Source organism: Poromitra crassiceps (assembly GCF_964638095.1).
Source record: "Poromitra crassiceps genome assembly, chromosome: 1".
Classification (NCBI taxonomy): Eukaryota; Metazoa; Chordata; class Actinopteri; order Beryciformes; family Melamphaidae; genus Poromitra; species Poromitra crassiceps.
Genome location: NC_139623.1, coordinates 93,583,477 through 93,595,976, shown reverse-complemented (window position 1 = coordinate 93,595,976; position 12,500 = coordinate 93,583,477). Strand labels below are relative to the sequence as shown.

The 12,500-nt window shown below is 41.8% G+C and overlaps 1 protein-coding gene across 2 annotated transcripts in view; it reads right to left on the bottom strand.

Moving 5' to 3' along the window:
• The window catches only part of ncalda (neurocalcin delta a), a 132,473-nt gene that overhangs the window by 83,641 nt on the left and 36,332 nt on the right, over positions 1–12,500 (bottom strand). For both annotated transcript variants that reach the window (XM_083634384.1, XM_083634383.1), the window contains one exon: positions 655–739. The gene's annotated coding sequence lies outside the window, so the exon portion shown is untranslated. The remainder of the gene's footprint in view (positions 1–654; positions 740–12,500) is intronic.

Sequence of the window (12,500 nt, the reverse complement as noted above, 5' to 3'; positions counted from 1 at the left end):
ACGGGTTGGCTTGGCTCCAGCCTTAAACTCATTATATAAGGATTTTTTGAAATGTCTATGGAGAAAATGAATGGGGAACTCTCTTCCAGGGCAAGAGATGTCACGTGACTGTTCAGCTCTATGGAGAGAGCCTTGAGTGTGTCTCACTCTAGCAGGCTGTACTTTTGACTAAATCCACACATTTTAAAACTGCGACAGTTCACACAAATTTAACACTGCTAACACTCACGGAGGCAAAATATAAGCGATGTGATATATAGTTTTTGAGATATCAATGTTTGTCTGGCACAGCTTTTCAGCTTTATTTCATACTAGTTTTTTTTTTTTTTTATATTTTATTTTCAGTTTTTCAAAACATATGAACAAGACAAACAGGCTCAGACACAGGAGAACGAAAAAACAAACAAACAAAACAAAAAAACAAATAAACAAACATTCAGTGCTACCAGTCCTGTAAGGTGCTCATGTTTTTACAAAAGGTACAGTACTGTGCTCGGGAACCCACACAGGGGGTCCGTGGGGAATCAGTCTGGTAAATCATCCGTCTCCCCCAACCTCAACCAGGTAGGCTTATTTCATACTAGTTAACTGCAGCAGTGGCACCCGGAAGTGCTTTTTTGTTGTTGTGATGTCGTGCTGCTTCTTGGTACCAACCTGTGAGGTGAACTACTGCCGACCTTCTGTATGTCCAGGCACAATCTTCTGCTCTTCAAAGTTCAAACCAAACAGCCAGTCAGATCTGAAAAAATAAAGCAAATAAATCTGCATCAACTTCAAATAGGCTTGAATATATTGACAGAATGTCAGAATATTGACAGGATATATATATATATATATATATATATATATATATATACAGTATATAATATACACACACACACACACACACACACACACACACACACACACACACACACACAGAACAGAACAGAACAGAACAGAACAGAACAGGTCCTGAGGTTCCTGTCCTTTCATATATATATATATATATATATATATATATATATATATATATATATATATATATATATATATATATATATATATATATATATATATATATATATATATATATATATATATATATATATGTATATTAGACTCTGATTTCTCTGATGGGAATAAATAACTTTTGTCAGGCACTTTTTCAAACAAGTTCATTCAAGCCTCCACAACCTGATGGTGGAAACAGCTGCTTTTGAGAGTGAATTAGCCTAATTAATCAGGAATTATTGGAATTAACCCTCTATATTTAGGCCAGAGCAGGAGAGAGATGTTGGAAAGGTTCCAATGCTCTGATCTCCTCCTGATAATCAAATGCCTCTAGCCAATCTACAGCACTTCGGTTCCCAGACAAAAAAAAAAGACAAAAAAAAGAGACTGGTTTGAAAATGGTGCAATACGGTACCCCCTGGCCTGCATGTTAAAAACAAAAGACATCTGTTGGAAAGAGCAAGTAGCAAAGTCCTCATGGATCAAAATGTTGTGAGAGCAACCCACATCCACTATTATAAAACATAAATATGGTACATTATATGATGTGATTTAGTCACATGTTAGAATAAATTAAAACACACATCATTTGTTTTCAAATAAATATTCCGGTGCACATTTCAGTACACATTTTGGTTAGGTAATACAATTAAATAAATACAATTTTTAATTTACTTTTTATTATCTTTAAAATATTTCAGTGAGTTGTGTGACTTATGGTAGAGAGAGAGAGAGGAAAGTAAAGTAAAAATAGATCAGAGAGAGATAGTGTAAGAGGGGAACAAATAACCCTACCCCTATTTTTCAGGAACCAAGGATTATTAATGTGACACTGTGACTTGATTCTCCGGCATAGAATTTGAGCAGCAAGCTAAACAGTCTGCTGTCTGCAAGTACAATGTGTGTTTCTCAAACACTACCATACACGCCCGTGTCAATGAAGCTTTTTTCCTGATAGGTGCCTGAAAGAGGGGGAGGTGTGAGGAAAGCTGTCTCGTAGTGGCTGAGGAACAGAACAGGTCCTGAGGTTCCTGTCCTTTCATTTCCCTGTTCTCTCTCAAATAACATGATTCCTCTGGCAGAACACGGCTTGATATCCTCAAACTCTGCTGGCTCACTGACTGCTGTGTGTGTGTGTGTGTGTGTGTTACGTGTGTTAGTGTTCGTGCGTGCGTGCGTGTATAAGTGCAAGAGAAAGACATATCAACCATTATGACATTTTTGCTTGTAGAGGGGAAGACATAATTTACTAAAGACAGACACATTTGATTTGAAATATTCCCAAGACTAAGTCCATTTTGTTTGGATCCCGACATATGTTGGCCAACAACCCTCAACTAAAACTGGTAATAAATACCACAAATATTGAACAAGTTGACACAATAAAACTTCTGGGCATGACAATTGACAACTCACTATCTTGGTCTAAACATATAAATAATATTGTCACCAAAATGGGAAGTGGAATCAAAATCACTAGGAAGTGTTCTGCGTTCATCAGTCCCTCAATACTCAAATCAGTTATTCATTCCTTGGTTCTCTCCCATTTAGAATACTGTCCTGTAATCTGCTTCACAATCTGATCTGAAAAAGTTGCAGGTTGCTCAAAATAGGGCGGCTCGTTTAGCACTCAGTTGTTCATACAGAACAAGTATAAACTTCATGCATGCACGGCTGTCGTGGTACAGAAAATGTCTCTGTGTCTCTTAATGTTACTGCGGAGCATAATTACTCATAACAAACCATCCAGCTTGGCTGATCAGTTACATATGACCTCTGGGCATGGATACAGCACTAGAGGTGCTGCGGCTGGTCACTTTACACTCAGATGGAACGGAAGCCCGTCTTTATTGTCACACGAACACACTGTCTACAACACATGCATACGGCCACTACACACACTCATGCCGGTGAAATATGTCCTCTGCATTTGACCCATCCAGGCTTGTCCTTTCCTCCGGGGGGCAGGCCAAGAGCAGTGGTCGCTTTTTCTTTCCAGCGCCCGGGGACCATCATTGGACCATCATTGGACCACTTCAGATATTGTCGTCACTGGTCGGATGACGATCTTCTGCATGTTTTTAGTGGGGGGTTATGTACGGAGGAACCCCCTGGGGGGTACGGGGAGAACATGCAAACTCCACACAGAAAGGCCCTTTCGACGAGATAGCCCACCTGGGCAGTAGGCACTGAAGATATGGGGGGGGTCACAACTCCAGCGCCCACACCGTCCCAGGCAAGAATCGAACTCAGGACCTTCTAGCTGTGAGGCGACAGTGCTACCGACTGCGCCACCGTACCTCCCAGCTCCAAGAACCAATTTTCTGAAAATTACCATTATATATAGATCAATAGCACTCTGGAACTCTCTGCCAAAGGACATCATATCTACTGTTAACAATAAAACTACTTTTAGAAAACTAACAAAGCAATACCTTGCCAAATAGCTTTTGTCAATCTATTCAGTGGTACTGTATATTTCATGTTTTTTTCTCTGTCTAGTGTGTTTAATTGTACTGTAATCTGTTAACACGTCATTTCGTATTTTCACTCAGTTGTATATCTGTTGACCTTATTAGTTTGTGTTGTTTACAATCAGTGTGTCTAATTGTCTTTTTATCTTATGTTGAGTCTATTTCTTTATTTTTTATTATATGTTTGTATTTTCTATGTCCAGGACCCCAGGAAGATTAGAGGTGCATTCATGTCCTTCTAATGGGGATCCTTTAACTCATTGAGTGCCAATGACGACTATAGTCATCAATTCAAATAGTAACGTAGAGTGCCAATGACGACTAAAGTCGTCAATTGCGTTTTTTGATGGTGGGACGTGGATCAAAGCCTGATGATGCATCTCCTGTAAAAGTATGGGGGATTTTGAAGGTGTAGAAGCTATTTTACGGACCCATTAGGTGGTGACAGTGCTCTCCGGATTAGAGAAAGATGAGGAAAAAAGAGTAGAAGAAGCCATGTGGGGAAACGGAAATGCTGTAACGTTAGCTGTGCCTGTGAACAGCAGCCAATCTGTCCCACAATTGAGCCCCTCCGTCTCCGCTGCGATAGCCCCTCCACATGATAGTTCCCAGAAAAGGAGCACGACACCAGCGTCTTTCTGAAAAGCCAAATCATTCTCAGCTGGAAGCGCTGGGAGCCGGCGACAAAAACGGCGGAACGATGTGAAAATAGAGCTGGGTGTAGCGCACTTTGAAACATGCAGAGCAAACGTGCAGCAGAGAGCCACCAGAGACACTCCCACGGAGGAGTTTGCAGTTGAGGGGGGTGGGGCACCATACAACACGTACCGACCCAGACAGCAGGCTTGATGGACAGATTGGCAAACAAGCTAGAATACCTGATGCCCACCAACTGTAAATCAAGACCAGCAAGTAGGTGTAGGGTCTGCGCACGCAGGGGCCAGCGCTGCTGGTTGCAGCTAAAAAATATTATTTTGTCATCAAAATTCCTTTGTTTTCGCTGTTTTATTGAAGGAAATTATTTTTGAGGTGTCACTACATCAGAAAATATTAGCTTCAGAGTCAGTGATGTGCTTGAAATGCTTCATTTCACAAAAGGCTCATTATCTCAGCTTCTAGTTTGAAACGTCTGTTTTTGGTGAAATCAACCTATCTTCTCCGGCTGATAACTAAAGAACGGAAAATGATATCAATAAACTTTTTTTTGCTGATGATACAAGAGAGTCTCATCGTTCTTTGGGCGTGTTCGGTGTTTACATAGTAATATCACACAATTTTCTGTGGGTCTTGAGTTATCACTGAAAACGCTCTGAAAGGGCTGGCACTGGGAGCATCCGTTTTCCAAAAGTGGCTGGCACTCAATGAGTTAATAAACTAAACTAAACTAAACTAAACTAAACTATGTATAATGTATAAAAATGTGATTCCTGTTTATATACACATCAGATGTTAATTTGTCAGGTACATTTCACTCTAGCTGCAGAGGTGTTACATCCAACTTCCTGAGTGTCACCGTCCACTGATTAGATTTCTCATATCAAATAACGCTGTTTTCTTGGTTGTACCAAAGGAGAAGATTACTATAATACACGAGGAAGTGTCTGTTTTTATTTGTTCCAATTCTACAGCACTGCAATGCAATAAAAATATTCTTTACAAATGATGTAAAATAAAGAATACACAGCTGTATGGCTCCATTAGATTACCGGTATACTACAGCCAGTCTGAAGGCACTGCATACCGTAACTTCAAGTAGCCTGATGTACTAATAGGTCCACATGTTTTCTAACTTGCCCCCGAGTTATTCAACCTGGATTACTGTTACTGGAGGAGGCCCTAATTGTAATTACTACAAACATTTGAAATTTCAATCTAGTACGAAGCTACAATTTACATAATTTGTCATTTCAAAATGTCATTACAAGAATTGAATATTGTGGAATATTATGAGCCAGGTAACTAATGCTATGAGATAATTGAGCAAGTTTACTTGCCTCCGCCCACACCTGGTCGTCATAGCGACCGCATATCTGCCCTCCGCCCATAGCCGAAGTAGGCTATAACGCATAACGTTAAAATTAAATCCATACACTGAACTTTTAAACTGGAATACTGGTGCCTCTAAATGACCTACAGTGTACATGGCATGGGCAAATGTGACAATCGGCCAGGAGAATGGATATCACTTTGTTGTTACTCAAACTCACATGCGCTGCGCTGCGCGCGGGACGGGAGTTATGCTACGGGGAGAAGGGAAGCCACTTCCCCGGCAGCAACTCACCAGGCAAGACCGCGGCTTCGCTAAACCCCCGCCTCCGGCCTAGCGGAGCCGACGTAGCACACAACTACAAAGGGCTTCCCGAGGAGCAGACTTTTTCTCTCTCAAAACAATTGAAAACCACCATCATGTTAAAGCTGAGCAAGGAGATCGATTTTATTTCACCATAGCCGAAGGCAGCAACACAAAAGACTGATGGAAATAACAGAAGAGAAGGTAAGCCCCACTAAACTGGTATCCAGCATTGACAGTAGATACAGTAGACATGATTCTGCCTGACCAATCAGTCGTCTGCAGTGTTTTCACGTCACCGTATGGTACCGGGTCCACAGCGCTGGAACCTCAACAAAGCAGGGACCAAAACTAGCACGACTCAACCCCGACTCAACCCGGGCTGTCCAGGTTTTTGATCGGTGGAATGAGACAAAAAAGCGAGACGAGCTGGGCGGGGCCGCGCTGATACCAGCGGTGGAAATGGGCCAATAGAGGCTGTTTGAGAACACACTCCTACCTACCATGAAAACACAGAGGCTGTTTGAGAACACACTCCTACCTACCATGAAAACACAGAGGCTGTTTGAGAACACACTCCTACCTACCATGAAAACATAGAGGCTGTTTGAGAACACACTCCTACCTACCATGAAAACATAGAGGCTGTTTGAGAACACACTCCTACGTACCATGAAAACATAGAGGCTGTTTGAGAACACACTCCTACCTACCATGAAAACATAGAGGCTGTTTGAGAACACACTCCTACCTACCATGAAAACATAGAGGCTGTTTGAGAACACACTCCTACCTACCATGAAAACACAGAGGCTGTTTGAGAACACACTCCTACCTACCATGAAAACACAGAGGCTGTTTGAGAACACACTCCTACCTACCATGAAAACATAGAGGCTGTTTGAGAACACACTCCTACGTACCATGAAAACATAGAGACTGTTTGAGAACACACTCCTACCTACCATGAAAACATAGAGGCTGTTTGAGAACACACTCCTACGTACCATGAAAACATAGAGACTGTTTGAGAACACACTCCTACCTACCATGAAAACACAGAGGCTGTTTGAGAACACACTCCTACCTACCATGAAAACATAGAGACTGTTTGAGAACACACTCCTACCTACCATGAAAACACAGAGGCTGTTTGAGAACACACTCCTACCTACCATGAAAACACAGAGGCTGTTTGAGAACACACTCCTACCTACCATGAAAACATAGAGACTGTTTGAGAACACATGCCTACCTACCATGAAAACATAGAGGCTGTTTGAGAACACACTCCTACCTACCATGAAAACATAGAGGCTGTTTGAGAACACACTCCTACCTACCATGAAAACATAGAGGCTGTTTGAGAACACACTCCTACCTACCATGAAAACATAGAGACTGTTTGAGAACACATGCCTACCTACCATGAAAACACAGAGGCTGTTTGAGAACACACTCCTACCTACCATGAAAACATAGAGGCTGTTTGAGAACACACTCCTACCTACCATGAAAACACAGAGGCTGTTTGAGAACACACTCCTACCTACCATGAAAACACAGAGGCTGTTTGAGAACACACTCCTACCTACCATGAAAACATAGAGACTGTTTGAGAACACATGCCTACCTACCATGAAAACATAGAGGCTGTTTGAGAACACATGCCTACCTACCATGAAAACATAGAGGCTGTTTGAGAACACACTCCTACCTACCATGAAAACATAGAGACTGTTTGAGAACACACTCCTACCTACTGTACTGTACCATGAAAACATAGACGCCGTTTGAGAACACACTCCTACCTACCATGAAAACATAGACGCCGTTTGAGAACACACTCCTACCTACCATGAAAACATAGAGGCTGTTTGAGAACACACTCCTAACTACCATGAAAACATAGAGGCTGTTTGAGAACACACTCCTACCTACCATGAAAACATAGAGGCTGTTTGAGAACACATTCCTACCTACCATGAAAACATAATGGCTGTTTGAGAACACACTCCTACCTACCATGAAAACATAGAGGCTGTTTGAGAACACACTCCTACCTACCATGAAAACATAAAGGTTTGAGAACACACTCCTACCTACCATGAAAACATAATGGCTGTTTGAGAACACACTCCTACCTACCATGAAAACATAGAGGCTGTTTGAGAACACACTCCTACCTACCATGAAAACACAGAGGCTGTTTGAGAACACACTCCTAACTACCATGAAAACATAGAGGCTGTTTGAGAACACACTCCTAACTACCATGAAAACATAGAGGCTGTTTGAGAACACACTCCTACCTACCATGAAAACACAGAGGCTGTTTGAGAACACACTCCTACCTACCATGAAAACACAGAGGCTGTTTGAGAACACACTCCTACCTACCATGAAAACATAGAGGCTGTTTGAGAACACACTCCTACCTACCATGAAAACATAGAGGCTGTTTGAGAACACACTCCTACCTACCATGAAAACATAATGGCTGTTTGAGAACACACTCCTACCTACCATGAAAACATAGAGGCTGTTTGAGAACACACTCCTACGCAGGGCTTAAAATTCACTTTGCAAACTGGGGGGAATTCCCCCCTTATGTTCCTCAGATAGGGGGGATTTATAGATTTTGGGGGGATCTATAGACTTTGTGGGAGATTATTTTCAGCCGATACTATAACCGACAAATATCGGCTTCTCCTGTCCGATAAGCAATAATAATTTCACATTTTTGTATTTAAAAAAGGAAGTTCACCTGTAGTTTATTAGGGGTGGGAATCACCAGATGCCCACGATACGATACTGAAACGATACTTGAGTCACGATACGATAGTATTGCGATACTGCGATATTTTCGATATTGCGATATATCGATATTGCGATATATTGAATATTGCGATATTTCGATATATTGCGATTTCTTACTTTTTCAACTGCAAATGATGTCCCCAAAGGAAAACTTTGTCAACATCTGGTTTATATAAGAACAATTTTTCAGTCTAAAACTTACTCAGTCTGTACATCTGACTTCAACCATTTTATTGCAGCAACATTGTCAAGTAGACAGACCAACAACTTTCATAAAGTCATGTCATAGTTGCATGCACCTGACAAACTGAACTGTTTGTTACAGTCTACTTACAGTCCACCTTAACTGGATGTGTGTGTGGACTACTGTACTTAGGTAGTTTTTGCAACTTCACTTCACTTACACAAAACATCTTGTGCAGTCCATTCAGTAACTGGGGAATTTGTAAATTACTGTTATGACAAAACTGTTACTGTTAAAACAAAATGAAAATATGCTACCGTTTGTTTACTGCTGCCCTTTGTTTATAGTAGCCCGGTGGCCTGACATGGCCTGCAATTTTTTTTTTTTTTTTTTTTTTTTTTTTTTTCAATATCGATACTTGGCGTCCAAATATCGATACAATATCGTCAGGCAAAATATCGCGATACTGTGGTGTATCGATTTTTTCCCCCACCCCTATAGTTTATGCACACCTGAGTCTAAATTACTATGGCTTATGTCATTGTGTTTTATAATAATTTTATCTGCAGACTAAGCAGTCATAGGCTTTCGGTTGTATCAAAGCCTTTATTTTTTGTATTGAGTGATATATTACTAAAACACTCATATCATATTATATCAGAAGTGTTTTTGTTGTCCTTTGTTTTTGTTGTCTTTTTTTTTGTTCACAATAGTGATGTCAGTTAGATTTGGTTACATCTGCCTTTCTTACTGTCATGTTACTGGCAAAGCTGTTCGAATTTTGCATTGTGGGAGTTCTATTGAAGTGAATGGGCAGGCATGGGAAGTCTGTCCCACTAAACATTATGTGTCGTTCCACTTTATTGAAAATGTTTCCACTTGATTAAAGAAAAGACATTATGTGATGTTGACTGATGTTTTTATGTATTGCATCAAATATTACATGTTTTCTTTAATCAGGTGGAAGCATTTTTCAATCAAAAGTGAAAGGACAGATATTGGCTGAATTTCCCAACAAAGAAGCTTCTTAAGAGTTAAGAAGCTTCTTAAGGAGTTAAGAAGGCTCCAAAGAAGTGTTTCCCAAACGCCTTCTTAACAGAAGATAAGAAGAAAAGAAAAAGAAGGCTCTTAAGAAGCATCTTAACTGGAGCTGTCCACCATCTCGATGTGAGAGGTCCTCTGCGGCCCACTAGATGGCACTCTGAGCCCACCAGTGGGCCACGACCCAGTGGTTGAGAAACCAGTGGTAGAATAACCTAATCGTGGTCATGTTAAACAAGAACTTCTTCTATTAAACATTATTTATTTCAGACATGGACTGCAGTTCAAATTGCTTTATATATACAGCATACAACACTACAGAATTTAAGCGACCTTGGGTTCGTTCTGTGAAAGGTGCTATATAAATCCACAAGATTCTTATTATAAAAGGAATCCATTCTGATTAGAGGAATATAGCCTACGGTAAAACATTTAAAACACAAGTAACCATACATACAGGGGAGATTTTCAAGTGTTCCCCAATTTTAAACACTAAAGGGTGCATGAAAGAAAGGGAAAAGGGAAAAACACAAGAGGAACTGTGGACACAAGTATCTCCTTTTGCCTGACGTGGCTGGATCTGCCAGTGTTTCGTCATTAAGAAGGTGTTAAGAATGCCCTAGACCCTTCTTACAAAACCTTCTAAACGAAAGATCATCTTAGCGCTAAGAAGCTTTTGGGAAATGCAACCTTCTTAACGGAAGATCATTTTAGGCTAAGAAGCAATCGGGAAACGCGTTGGCTTCGTTGGCTTCTTACGGGAGCCTTAAGAAGGGTCAAAGAAGCTTCTTAGTGCTAAGAAGCTTTTGGGAAACGCATGCCTTCATAACGAAAGATCATCTTAGGCTAAGAAGCAATTGGGAAACGCGTTTGCTTCTTAAGGGGGCCTTAAGAAGGGTTAAAGAAGCTTCTTAGCACGAAGAAGCTTTTGGGAAACCCAGCCATTATGGTTTATAGAGGGACTGACTTACCCTGCAATTTAACGTTAGCTCCCGTTAGCCACCGTAAAGGCTGAATTATGCTCACCCTGCCGTGAAGGGCGCGGGGTGGAGCGAGGGGCGGGCGCGTCAAATGACGTAAATTTGTTGGGCGTGGTTATTCGCTAGCTCTGTCTGGCGCTCGCCTTGTGCATGATTTTTTTTCTAACAGCGCGAGCAGCGCACGGCTTCTCTCCAAACATGTCCGCTTTCAAGCCACTGAACCCTGAACACTGAGCTGTGTTTTCGCCACATTTCTTGACCTATGTGGTAGGCTATAAACTTTGATTTGCAACTGTTCGTTTTTTGTCATTTCACCAAGTAAATGTGTTGTGTTGAGAGCATGTTTGAGAGAGATTAAAAGCAGCACAGAGTAGGCTATCAGGGCTGAGAAGTAAAACGGCTTTCAGTAAAAACAAGTTTGGTGATTTGATTCCTTCATGTGCTGATGTGCGGTCGTTTGAGAGTGAAAGCGCACTCAGTACTGCACATAATAGCGTTTCATTGCGACTTTTCACAGGCTGTTCTCACCATTGTACAATACATGCTGATCACTTTCTGAGTATAATGGCATCTGCCCCAGCGCGAGGTCTGCACGGTGACTCGCGGGGCCCCACCCCACGGAGCTTTGCTCGAGTATAAGAGCACCTTAACGCTAGCCGGCTGTTTGCTAGCAGGACCTGACGGAGGGAACTAAACGCCGGCCAAGGGCCTGAAGTCGAGGGCTTACATAAGAAGACGGGAAGGCCAGGCCTATATGTGTGTATTGTAAGTGTTTTAATAAAGCTATATGTGTGTTCAGTGGTCATTATGCTATCTGATATCATGTGCTATGTTTTGACTGCAGAGGTCAGGGAGGTCTGCACTCTGCTGCCCTCATTTACTTCTCTCACGCTCTCTCTCTCTCTCTCACACACACACACACACCCCCACACACACTCCCCCCCCCCCCACACACACACACCCACGCACGCACGCACGCACGCACGCACGCACACACACACACACACACACACACACACACACACACACACAACCCACTGATACCTCTACTACATCACAGATACCTGTACATCACAGGGCACTAAGGGCAGTACTGACAGCTCTAACACACACACACACTAGGGGTGTCAAAAATAATCGATTATAAGATGCATCACGTTAAATCGACGAGGGATATATATAGGCCCAGGATGACATATATGTTTCACATAGGGTGGTGTTTTCATTTCAATGTTTTATTTGGTCCAGTATTGAAATGTTCTACAATTGCAGGTTGTGTTACCATTACACATTATTTAGATCTACCTTTATATCTATTTCGGCTCATTTGGTTGCTATTTAGTAGTGAAATGGAGTAGCCCAATGCATGCTGGGACATTTCACATGCCGTGAACTTACAACTTCTTTTTCCTATGGGACGTGTGTTGTGTCTGTCTGAGCGAGGGAGTCAGAGAGAGTCGTATTGTGCCTGTCAGACTGAGGAGAGAGAGGGAGTGACATAGAGAAGGGTGACAGAGGAGAGGCAGAGGAGCGCTCCACGCAACCAGCGCACTGAATAGGCCTGGTTTTCAAAAGCGCAAAGCGATAAATTTACGCCAGGTGGGAAGATATCATTAGGCCGGTATTTAACGCCGAAACGCCCATTCTCGCCCATTTAGGGAGTGCGCCACGCCCATTCCGCCTAAAGCGCATTTGGCAGCCTAAAGCCATGTTGATAT